Source organism: Chinchilla lanigera, unplaced genomic scaffold (genome assembly GCF_000276665.1).
Source record: "Chinchilla lanigera isolate Chin_1 unplaced genomic scaffold, ChiLan1.0 scaffold00053, whole genome shotgun sequence".
Lineage (NCBI taxonomy): Eukaryota > Metazoa > Chordata > Mammalia > Rodentia > Chinchillidae > Chinchilla > Chinchilla lanigera.
The window spans coordinates 15,450,164-15,462,557 of record NW_004955454.1 but is presented as its reverse complement, the minus strand read 5'-3'; the positions used below and the strand labels follow the sequence as shown (position 1 = coordinate 15,462,557).

The following is a 12,394-nucleotide window of genomic DNA, read 5'->3' as shown; positions in this document are numbered from 1 at the left end:
GCAAAAGTTCTGTTACAAAAAAGAAAACACTGTATGTAGTATCTTCCCACATAATGATTTATTTCATATTCTTCAATGATTAAAATACTGCATATTATATGAAAAATATTTACAAACTGCTTATTAAACAGAAATTTCGTCAAAGGTGAGGAAAAGTAAAAGATAATATCTTAAAAGAAAAATATGAATCTCACAAAGTTGCACTTGTTGCCCTAATAATAGTGATCACAGGATTTACATTTCAATATTCTCAGAGACTTTAGTGATATAAAGTTGCAATGGAAAGATTCCTGAGACTTGATTTGAATTCTCTTCTGAGAAATTCCACTTAGGTGTCCTCCTGACTTTGTTAAATACTGTCAGAAAGCAGACAATCATATGCCCAGCAGAGGCAAGCTTCATTTCCATGCACAATATATTATAATATACTTCTACAAATACATATCTAGAAAATGGAGGATATTAAAAGAAATAGCGACTTTGCTTTCTTTTTAATGCTTGCTGCCACCAAGCTTCCAACTATTAAATTTGACAACCAGACTGAAAGACAGTAAAGTGTTATTGATCCCGTATATTATGTACATTAACTATATTCCAGCCCCCAACAATTACCTGCTGTCATTAATATTTTCAAAGTTTTACCAAAAAAAAAAAAAGAAAAACAAACAAAAAACAAGGAATGCTACAAAGAAGAAGATATCAGGGACTGGGTGTAGCTCAGTGGTAGAGTTCTTAGCATGTGCCTGGCCTGGGGCTTGATCCCCAGCACAAAAGTAGGGAGAGGATAAGAAAAGCTAAGATTAGTTTCAATGCATACATTTCAATGTATGCACCTGACCTTTACAAATGATACTTTAACAATCATACATAACTTTAGGGAAGGGTCCAAGACTTTTGACTTCACTGGTTTATAAAAGGATTTCCACTTCAATTAAATTTGAGTGTATAATTTCCCTCTTCTGACTTAAATAACAAATAGAACAAACAGAGCTTTAAAGGACAAAGAGGTTATCAAAACATTTTTACTAAAATAGTTCTAGATAATAAACTTGTCCTTATCTATTAGTCAACCAATATGGAGTCTGTATCATAATTAAGTGATAGGTAAATAAACAAAAACAAACACTTAATTAGAGGGCAAAAGGCCATATAAAGTTGATGAAAATAAACCCTGAGACTCATTCTCCTAGATAAACCTAACATGACTTTTTAAAATGCAAAGAAAATTTTTTCAAAAATTTTTTTGTAATATTTGTCATCGTTCTGGTTTTTTTCCTCATCTGCATATATTCAATCAACTACTAACTGATGATTCTGCAATCAGAGAAACTCTCCTTTAGGAGTTTCTTTAAATAAAAAGAGAAAAACTAAGAAAATTTTGACGATTACAATGGTGCAGACTTTACCAAAGGGCCATAGTATCCAAGAGAAGGATACTATGGAGACCTTGCTCGGTGGGAGGTTGTCAAGTTCACAACTAACCTCTCCAGGTGTTGGTCTTGTTCTGTTTTGTTAGCTGCAAGTCATTCAGTGTTGTTTACTTCCAAAACGCAAAAACAAGACTCAAAGACTCATTGTTTCTATATTCCTTACTTACTTATAGCTCTCCCTCTCCCTCTCTACCCGTCTCTCTCCCCCTCCCCTTCTCTCCCTCCCTTCCTCCCTCTCTCTCTCTGCCTTTTTCTTTTACATCCTATTTTTCCCTTTGTCATTGATAACAGATTAAAGACTCTTCCTTTATATATCAAAGTAAATTAGATTCAAATACTATCTCTACGTTATTCTTTAAATCATTAAAGAAAATAGAACAGTAGACATTTATCACAAAAAATTACAAGCCCAACTGATTTTACATGAGAATTTACAGAAGGAACAAAGATTAATCACTACCTTATGAAAACTGTTTCATGGAAACTACCGATTTATTTACTGAAGTGGGAGAAGAAAAATGAACTAACATTCCATGCAGAGATATAAAAATAATGAAAAATATGAGGAAGCTGGATGTAGGAGTACATGTGACACATTCATAACTTGTGCGCTTAAGTGTATATGAGTACAAAATGGAAAGATCTTTTACATTAAAAAGACCTACTAATATAGTTTACCATATCAGTAGATCAAAGAAGAAAAATAATATGATTCAACAAGAAATTCAGAAAAAGCATTTAAATATTTCCATTCCCATCAAGACAAAAACATTATATCAGTGAAAAAATAGGAGTCCTTTTTATTAGTACATGTTTGCAATATATAACTGGTACATTCATTGTGTGGAATATATATAAACATATATATATGTTTATATATAGATATATAAAATCTTAATCATTTTTGCTCCCCCTTCCCCTGTATAACCTGAAAAGAGTATCTGTCAAAGCCTACAGCAAATATAGCACTAAAGCATAGAATAATAAGTCCTCCCTGGGAGGTGAAGGATCAGCCTAAAAGGCTGCTTTCACCACTTCTGTGCCACTTGCCCTAGATGTACCAACAATGCGAAAGACAGGAAAGCTAAATTCCCATTGTTCCCACATACTGGACAGAAACCTTAACCGAATTTATATCCAAAATATGACTAATAACAAAAAATACAGAAAGATTTCTTGATACAAAATCAATGACCAATAAATCAAGGATTTTCGTATAAACAAATCAATCAAGAATATTATCATGAAGAAAGCTTTCATTTGCAATAGCAACCAACAGTTAAAGGTGGAAAGAAATGCAATAAAAGAGTTTGAAGATCTATATGAAGAAATTTATAATTTACATGTTTTTATGGAAAGACATACAGGAAATCTAATAAATGGAGAGATTTATCATGCCCGTGGATAAACAACTGACTACTCTGCAATATGCCCCAGTTGAATAAAATAACAAGCTAAAGCTAATAAGATCTTTGTGTTGAACTTTCTAAGCTCTTCTTAAAATCCTCATAGAAGACATAGGCTGAGATATTTTTTTAAGAGCCATGAGAAAGTATCACCTTATCAGGCCAAGACATCGTTATAATTTGCAATTAAGATTCTGTGACCTGGCACAGAGCAAACAGGGAAGTAAAGAAAAAGAAACAGATCCACAATAACCCAAGAAGCATGTACTGCTCGAACACTGGGAAAGGCACAAACACACTATTAAATTCTCCGTAACTAAAGCTCTAAAGTACAAAAATCAAGAATTAGTACTATTTAACACCGTCAAAATAAAATACAGAAAAAACCTTCATAATCTCCAATTTTGGCAATTTTTAACTTAAAAATGTAACTGTGGTTTTAAAAAAAAGCACATAATATAAAATTTACTATCTTAATCATTTTTGAGTGTACGATTCAGATGTTCCATGTATTCACACAGTTGTGCAGTAGATCTCCAGAGCTCTTCATACACACCTTATATAAATGAGAAAATACAGAATTTGCCCTTTCACAACTGCCTTATTTCATTTAGCAAAATGTCCTCAAGTTTCATGAAAGTTGTAGCAAATGACAGAATTTCTTTTTTTTAATGCTGAACACTATTCCATTGCACATATGTGCCACGTTCTGTTTATTCATTGGTCCATTGATGGACATTTGTGTTGCTTCCTCCTCTTGAGTGTTGTATCTGTCTGCAAAAGTGGGCAAATTCCTTTGTGCGATTCTAATATCCCATAAGTGGGACTGCTGGATGTGTTGCTCAGCTTTCCCATTAGAGGACAGAAATACCTGACACTTGTGATTTGAAGGAGGAGTGAGAGGCTCGTTGGGCTCACGGTTTCGGAGCATTCAGTCCATGGTAAGCTGGCTCCAAGGCAGGAGCATCACGGCGGAAGGATGTGGTGGGGCAGAGCTGTTTCCTTTATGGTATCTGGAAAGCACAGCAGGGAAACAGTGGCAAAGAAGGGACCAATAACTAGATATGCACTCAAAGGCATCCTCCATTACCTACCCAGACACACCCACAAGTATACTGTACCAGCCCCAAAGCCAGTTCTCAAGCCAATCAAGTGGACACACCAGCTTACCACATGGGCTTGTATAGCAGTTCTATGTTGTTTGTTGAGGAATCTCCATTCTGTTTCCTGTAGCAGTTGCACCATGTTACATTCCCATAAAGAGTCCACAAGAACTGCACGTTCTCCACATCCTGGCCAACACTTGTTATTTCTAGCATTTTTTTGTAAAAATAGAAGCCATTTTAATGTATGTGACATTTAAGCAGGAAACAAAAAGCAAAAAACATAAAGAACATATTAATAAATTTGACAACTTCTTGGTTTGTAAGTTAATTTAAAAATCCTAAACAGATTAAGAGAAGCTATTTGCAACATACTTAGCAAAGGATTAGAATCTGAAATACATAAAGAACTTGTACAAACAAAAGAGTTAAATCACTCAATATGAAATCTCTGGCAAATATGGAGGGAAATAGAAATAGAAGAAATATGCAGAGACATAGAAGCTCATATGATTGATAAATGCATAAAAAGATGCATTTCACTTGCCAAGAGGTTAGTGCTAAATAAAACAACAAAGAGATGCCATTCCACGTTCATCATATTGACAACAATTTTAATATCTGATAAATTTTGGAGATGTAAAGAAAAAGGAACATTTAATACTGCTGTTGGGAACATAATCAGTACCTTCCCAATAACTATTACAGTTAAAAGTACACATTGCCTGACATGCTGGGAATCCAAGGTGGGTGTATTTCTTGAGCACTTGGAACATGGGAACAATGAGATACCTACTAGGATGTTCAGTGCCACACCGTTTGAAATGGAAATAACCTAAATGCTCACAATAAAGGAATGAGTCATAAACTGTGGCCTCATCATTCCAGAAGGCAATTAAAATGATTAAGCTAGAAATGCTAGTATTACCATGGATAAATCTCAAGAACATAATAATGTCAGAGGATGCATACAATATCATACCATTTAAAAATACAGAATATAATCTTGCATATGTCATGAGCTCAGAAAGATAAAATAAATGTATAAAAAATATGGATAAGAATGCCCACACCCTTCAAAACATGGTTCTGTGTTAAGGCCGGGATAGGGAAACCAAATGGAGGAGAAGGGGGAAAGTGCTTCACCTCTTAACAACTTACACCTTTAAAAATGGAAATATGGCAATATTTATAATGGATATTGTGTCTGGACAGTGAGGATGAGTGCTTGTTTCATTACTTTCTGTTTTTCTATAGGTTTTATTTGCATGAGGCAGGGAACAAGTGTGGATAAAATAGGCATTCAAATGTGACACTGTTCCGCGGGCTGGTGTCTGAAAGCGGGGTTCCCAGCTCATTTCTGTGAATTCAATCACTAATTATTTCAGAGATAAACAAGCTATACAGTGATATTAAAATTTCAATTTACTGTTAGAGCTAGCTGTCCATTGCTCCTTACATATTTAAAATTGTTCATCTGCAGTAAACTGAATCTATCAAAAAGTATAATTTAACCATCATTTAAGAGACATCTTTTTCTCCTTTCCCTCATCCCAGTTGTTCCTTCTCTTTGAGCAGTGTCTTTCCCTTTCACAATATCTATTGTACCTTTAGGGTTTTATTTACTCTTTCAGGTTCTTACACTAGGCAGACAATACAATGTTTACACATGTGGGTCTGATTTATTCACTTATGAGTATGGTGTCTAGTACATATATGTATATACAAGGATAGCTGGGATAATTTTACTGCTGATGTCTATTGGTTTATTGAAAGTAATAGTTAATGCTTAAGTTTTTTTTTTCTCGACCAATTTTGCATGCTTATATCTGGTAATCAGAACAACTAATTTGAAGACAACAATATGCAATATAACAACTATTGGTGAATTTCTATCTTCTTTAGTGAAGCTCTGCATCATTTCTAGTGTTTTCCGTATTATTGTTTATTCTCTTTAATGGTTTGATCAATCTTGCATTCTTACATCTGGTAATTGTTGAAGATAACAGTAAGTAATACAACAACCACTGTTAATTCCTATCATTTTATTTTAAAACTTTGTATCATTTTTTATTGTTTTTGTGTCATTTGTTATTGTCTATGTTGTTATTTTGCTATTTTTAAAATTTTCTTTAAAATAAAAATAGAAACATCAAAGGCATGTGTTTGTTTTGTTTTTAAAACTTCTATGATAGACTACATTTTCTCAATTATTTTGAGAATTCAGTTTAAAAAGATGTGATGTCATTGGTGCTTGTACATTATACTAAGTTAAGTATGTCATAAGATGATTGCTTTCGGGGTGTATGGAAGAAAGTGTAGTCCTCATGTCTTGACTCACACAGCAAGTCTGAATGCAGCCTGTCTACTGATTTATCTCTTCATTCAACGCATGTTTACTTGGAGCCCACTCTCAAGTGCTCAAAAAGGAAATTAGTATCAAATATCACAGCTGAAATGTTAGGAAGTGAGTTTCCAGTGGAAGCAACTGTTGGGGTTCATCTGCTATCCTGGCTGGCTCTCAGTTCTTACAGACCGAGAAGTCCGATCCATTCAGATTCAGGCAGGAAAGAGAAAAAAAAAGGGGGAGTTGACAGCGAGGCCTGACACTGACATGCAGTCCCATGCTACATGCTGTTTTCATAATTAATTCAGTCATTTTAGAATTCAAAGGGTCCTCACTTCTTCTACAAATGAGCAGACTGAGGCCAAAGGCCCTAAGTCATTCTTTTAGATTCTGAGTCCAGTTTCTTCACACAGCTTTTACAGCCACGACTAGAACTCAAGGTTCCCAGAAGATCAGAACACACACAGCAGGCCAGGTGGGCCCGGGGAGCTGCTCAGCCACCTCCCAGGGTGGCCGTGACTCCGCCCCAACTTGCGTGTTCGACAGTGAAAGAGACCCGGGGAAGAGCCACATCTGATTTCCAAAACAAGCTAGAAATCCAGAATTCTATGTAAGAGCTCACATTCTCCAATGCTGGAAATGGATTCAAAACTTTAAAACAGACCATGTGAGCCAAACAAAACACATCTGTGGGCCATGTTCCAAGCACTGGTCACTATTTTGCAACATAGAGTATAAAAAACAGGATCTGAGGCCTCCTCTTGGACAGCGTTCATGGCTCCTGAATGCAGGGGGGAGAACGTTTCGCTCAAAGCTGCTCCTCATGTTTGAGACATCTAAGATTAAATATTCACTGCAGAGACTATTTTGATGAAAAGCAGAAGTTGGAAACGGATTCGTTTATACCTTTGAAGATTACAAAGAATAAAGTTGGCCACCTGGTCCATTCGAAAACAAAACAAAGAACGCGTGGTTGTCAGGGATCTAAAATCAGGCACTGCAGTGAGGCAGGAGGGGACAGGGCCACGCCTGACAGCCCCAGCGCACACCGCTCCAGGCGCCTCCTCAGCCCCTATCGCTTCTGTCTTACAGCTCTATCGCCTCCTGCTCTCATCGCTAGCTCGCTCTCCTTCGGCTCTCTGGGTGGGACTCAGAATGGGGGTTCTCCGTGTAGAGGAAGACTGGGAGCTCAGCAGGTTCAGGCAAAGTTCTGCTTATTAAGAAAAACTCACACATAAGGACTCTTTACTGTTTCTCACCGTATTTTAAAAACTTTTCATTTAAACCCTTAGTGTATCCTAGAATGAGGTGTGACACGCAGGCCTCCCTTGCAGATGAGGCTTAGAGAGGTCACCAGCCTAGCCAAGGCAGCAAGCAGCAGAGCCCGGACTCACCCAGCTCCTTCCAACCTGAACAGATCCCCCAATCCCCAGCTTTTCCCACCTCCCTCTCTCTTCCTGTTCACAGGATTTTAGTCCTTTTTATTCTCCCACAGCATAGTATCATCCAGCTTCCTTATCGCAAAGCAAGAAAATATGAAGCAGTATTGTGCACATGTGTGAGTTTTTAAAAAACAAGCACTTCAGAGAGACCTAGAATCTGCCTTCTCTTTTTATTACAGTAACTATAGAGTCAGTCTATCCCACAGTAGCAGGAAGTTCTGTGAAGAACAAAAGGACAAGCTCAACCCTATAACTCCCATCTCTAAAGACCTCAGGGTACTTAGAGTGAAAGAACTAACTGTGTTCCCTACAACATCGCTGCTTGACAAAAACTAGAATTTTCTCCATGCTTTAAATGAAAAAACAAGTACTGACATACATCTGTGCACGTGTGGTACGTGAGCGTAGGTGCGTCGTGTGGTATGGTGTTTGTGTGGCACATGTGTGCTGTGTGTATAGTGTGTATGCATAGGTACGGTTGGCAGGATGTGTATGTGTTTGTGTGATGGAGGTTATGTCTACGTGTGTGGCATGCAGGGTGTACACATGCTGTGCATTTCGAACGTAATGCAGGTGTGTGGTAGGATTATGATGTGGAAGATATGTGTGTGAGATGTGTGGCATTTGTATGATAATTTTCAGGTCAGCCAGTGACCGTGATCCTGGGTCAGTCTCAGCCACATCACAGGTGTACTTTTCCAGTGCACGATGCTTCTCCAAGTTTGATCTGAGGATCCAGCTGCATGACACTCCTCTGGGGATCTTGCCATTGTGGCCACTCCTGAGTCCTGCGTCACAGCCACTGGGTGTGGGCAGGTCCCTAACCCTGCATCCACTCCAGTGACATCCTGCCGCAGACCCCAGCTGTACGCTGTGGCTATGCACACACTGCCACGCTCAGGTTCACTGCCCCCCTGTGACAGAGACATGCTTCAGCAGCGCCGGTGAAGGCCTGAACCTGAACACAGAACTGAACCCTATATTCACCAGATTCCCTTATACATACATGCCCATAACAAGGTTTAATACCCACCAAACACACACACGTACACATCTATCTCTTGCATTGTACTGGGGCACAGCTCACCTTGAGTAATTGAAATCTAGAAAAGTAAAATCGTAGAGAAGAGGAGGATTATATATTTTGATTATGTATACAAGCATAAAAGGGAAGAAAGAATTGGAGCATAGTGAAATTTCCGCATCATTTTCTTGTATTAACTAAGTAAGAATGGGAAAGAGTCTTACACTGCACTCCTGCTATACAAATACACACAACCATACATACAGAGAGAGCATATGCGCACACACACGTGACCAAGCCGACGAGCCCCTCGTATTCTCGGCTTCCCCATCAGCTTTTAAGAGACAAGGCTGTTCAGAAGCCTGAGCAGAGGAGCAGGACAGAACTCTAGCTGAGGCTCATCATCTGCTGCACAGCTCCATCTTTCCACTTCACATCAGCTGCTATGCACCTCTAACATCTGAAGCTTTATTTCCTGCAAGTCAAAGAAACTGTCCCTCCTTATAACGCCTGGAAAAGTGAGTACGTTGGAGTTTTCCGACCTGCTTAAAAGTCACTGTGACTCAGATGCTCCACAATTACCACTGGCATTGCAGGTGAGGACTCTCCCAGTGCAGATGCTGTCTGACCAGGAAAGACTTCCAGGAAGTGGTAGTGAGCAACAGTGAGATGAGGAATGAGACCTCTATCTCTTGAGCACATTTATTTAAAGTGTTTGAAAGTCACCCTACATAAATTGTGAACTTTCTGTGAAAAACATCATGCTAAGGATAAATTATCGAGAGGAACAGAACCAAAGTTAAAACCCCAGAAAATGTATGAAAATATACTGCAATGCTTGTAATCCCAGCTACTTGAGAGCTGAAGAAGAGAATCACAAGTTCCAAGCCATTCTGGGCAACTTAGTGAGACCCTGATTCAAAATATAAAAAATAAAAAGGGTTGGGGATGTAGCTCAGTTGTAGAGTATCCCTAGTATCAACACTCAACACTGAAAAAAAATAGTGAAAGCCTGATTTAGGACCTTTATTTTCTACCCTGTACAGATCCACTTCTCCATCTGAAGTCCAAGTGTCATAGTTGGAAGAATGGTTCTCAGGGTAATATAACTGTATTAGTCCATTTTATGTTGCTATAACAAAATAATAGAAGCTGAAAAGTTTATAAAGAGATTGAATCATCTCAGATTTGGAGGCTGAAAGTCCAAGAAAGAGCGGCATCATCAGGCTGGCCTTTGATGGTTCCCCCTTGGCTGTGTTACAACATGGCAGATGGCGTCATGGTGGGAGCATATGCAGAAGGGAGATCAAATGATACAAGAGGAAGCCCAAGAGGGGGAGGAGCCAGGCTTGCTCTTTTTTTAACAACTCATCTAGTGCAATCTAACTCACTTTCCACACCAGCATGGATCCCTTCCACGGGCATTGCCCCCAGTGACCTAATTACTCCCCAGTGAGTTTCACCTCTTAAAGGTTCCATCTCAACAGCACTGCACTCAGGACGAAGACTCCAGCACATGGACTTCTGGAGCACATCTCAAACCACAGCAGTACCTCTGCCCCATGTTGCTTCAGAAATGCTGCTCTTGCCTTCTGGATGGAAAGACTTCTTGCCACATTTCTCCTGTGCCCTTGCTTCTCTCTTCTCATGAATGTTAACCACAACATGCAGCACAGTGAGCCTGGGGCAGCAATGCATCTGAGAAGCACTGAGAGCCTGCCAAAGGCAAAGAAGATGGGGATGCGGAGGAGGCACAGGATCTAGAGAGTCCAGTCAGGTAGAACCACCATAGCAGTTGATGAAACGTAGAAATTCACGGAGAGAGATGCTAGGATTATAAGCAACATTCTGATTTGAATGCCCAAGGATCACAGTTTGAGAAGCAACATGCTGCTAGGGACCAAGCGGGTAAAATATATTAGGAAAAAAGGCCAGGGATGAGGTCCTTGTAGACTATAAGACCCTAGACAGGATGTGTAAAGAAAGTAGCTATTCCTCCGCTCCAGCCAGAAATTGTTAAGACCAGAGTAGAAATCAATACAATGGAGACTAAGAAAACAATACAAAGAATCAAACAATCAAAAAGTTTGTTCTTTGAAAGATTAAATAAAATCGACAAAGCCTTAACCAACCTTATGAAAAAAGGAAGACTCAAATTCATGCAATTAGGAATGAAAAGAGTGAAATCACAACAGATCTTGCAGAGATCCAGAAGACCATCTATACCTATCTCTAGAACTTGTATTCTAATAAGATGGAAAACACAGAAGAAATGAACAGATTCCTAGAGACATATGAATTATCAAAGCTGAATCAAGAAGATACAAAAATTTGAGATAAACTCTGTCAATGAAATAGAAAATGTAATTAAAATCCTACCAACAAAAAAAGCCCTGGCCCTGACGGATTCACTGCAGAATTCTTAAGAAATTTAGAGAAGACCTAATACCATTACTTTGCAATTAAATACTTAAGCAATTTTTTTTCTTTAAAAAAATTGAAAGGGAAACAATACTCTCAAATTATTCCTGGAAGTAAGAACTACCCTGATAAAATCAGAGAAGGACCTAATCAAGAAAAAGAACTATAGGCCAATCTCCCTAATGAACACAGATGCAAAAATCCTCAATAAGATACTGGCAAATAGAATGCAGCAAATCATCAAGAAGATTGTACACCATGAACAAGTAGGATTCATCTCAGGGGTGCAGGGATGGTTCAACATACACAAATCAATAAACGAAATACACCATATTAACAGAGCTAAGGACAAAAACTATATGACCATCTCAGTAGATGCAGAAAAGGCATATGACAAATTCCAACACCCACTCATGATGAAAACCATACAGGAAATTGAAACAGATGTTCTTTATCACAATCTGATGAAAGCCATCTATGACAAACCAATAAGCCAACATCATATTAAATGGATAAAAACTGAAAGTTTTCACTCCAAAATCAAAAACAAGACAAGGATCTCCACTGTCACCACTTTTATTCAATATTGTTCTGCAAACATTAGCCAGACCAACTAGATAAGACAGAGAAATAAAAGGAATAAGGATAGGAAAGGAAGAAATTAAATTATCATTATTTGCAGAACATGATACTCTACATAGAAGACCCAAAAACATTCACCAAAATGCTCCTAGATGTAATAACCAAATTCAGTTGGGTAGATGGATACAATGTAAACACTCAAAAATCAATAACATTCCTGCACAGTAATAACATACTTACTGAGAGAGAAATTAGGGGAACAGCCTTCCACAATAGCATCCAAAAACATGAAAAACCTAGGCATCAATCTAATGGAGTAAAAGATCTCCACATTGAAAACTACAGTATTCTGAAAAAAGAGATTGAAGTGGATATCAGAAAATAGAAAGATATTCCTTGCTCTTGGGTAGGAAAAATCAATATAGTGAAAATGGCCACACTTCCAAAATTCATATACCAAGTTACTGCAATCCCAGTCAAAATTCCAACAGCATATCTCACAGAATTAGAGAAAACAATCTGTTGTAATCAGGGTTGGCAAGGGAATAGATTCAATATAGGACACATAATTTATAGGATTATTTTGCAATAGTCATCCCAAATGTCAAATGCAGAGAAGTGCAAGAGATCTCTCCATGT

At 38.1% G+C, this 12,394-nt stretch overlaps 1 long non-coding RNA gene across 1 annotated transcript in view; it reads right to left on the bottom strand.

Annotated features, from left to right (window-relative positions):
* Positions 1-3,278: 3,278 nt before the first annotated feature.
* LOC106149809 overlaps positions 3,279-12,394 on the bottom strand; it is a 30,943-nt gene continuing 21,827 nt past the window's right edge. The window contains exons 2-3 of the long non-coding RNA XR_001236222.1: positions 4,007-4,148; positions 3,279-3,849 (exon numbers count right to left, since the gene is read on the bottom strand). This is a non-coding gene — a long non-coding RNA (uncharacterized LOC106149809). The remainder of the gene's footprint in view (positions 3,850-4,006; positions 4,149-12,394) is intronic.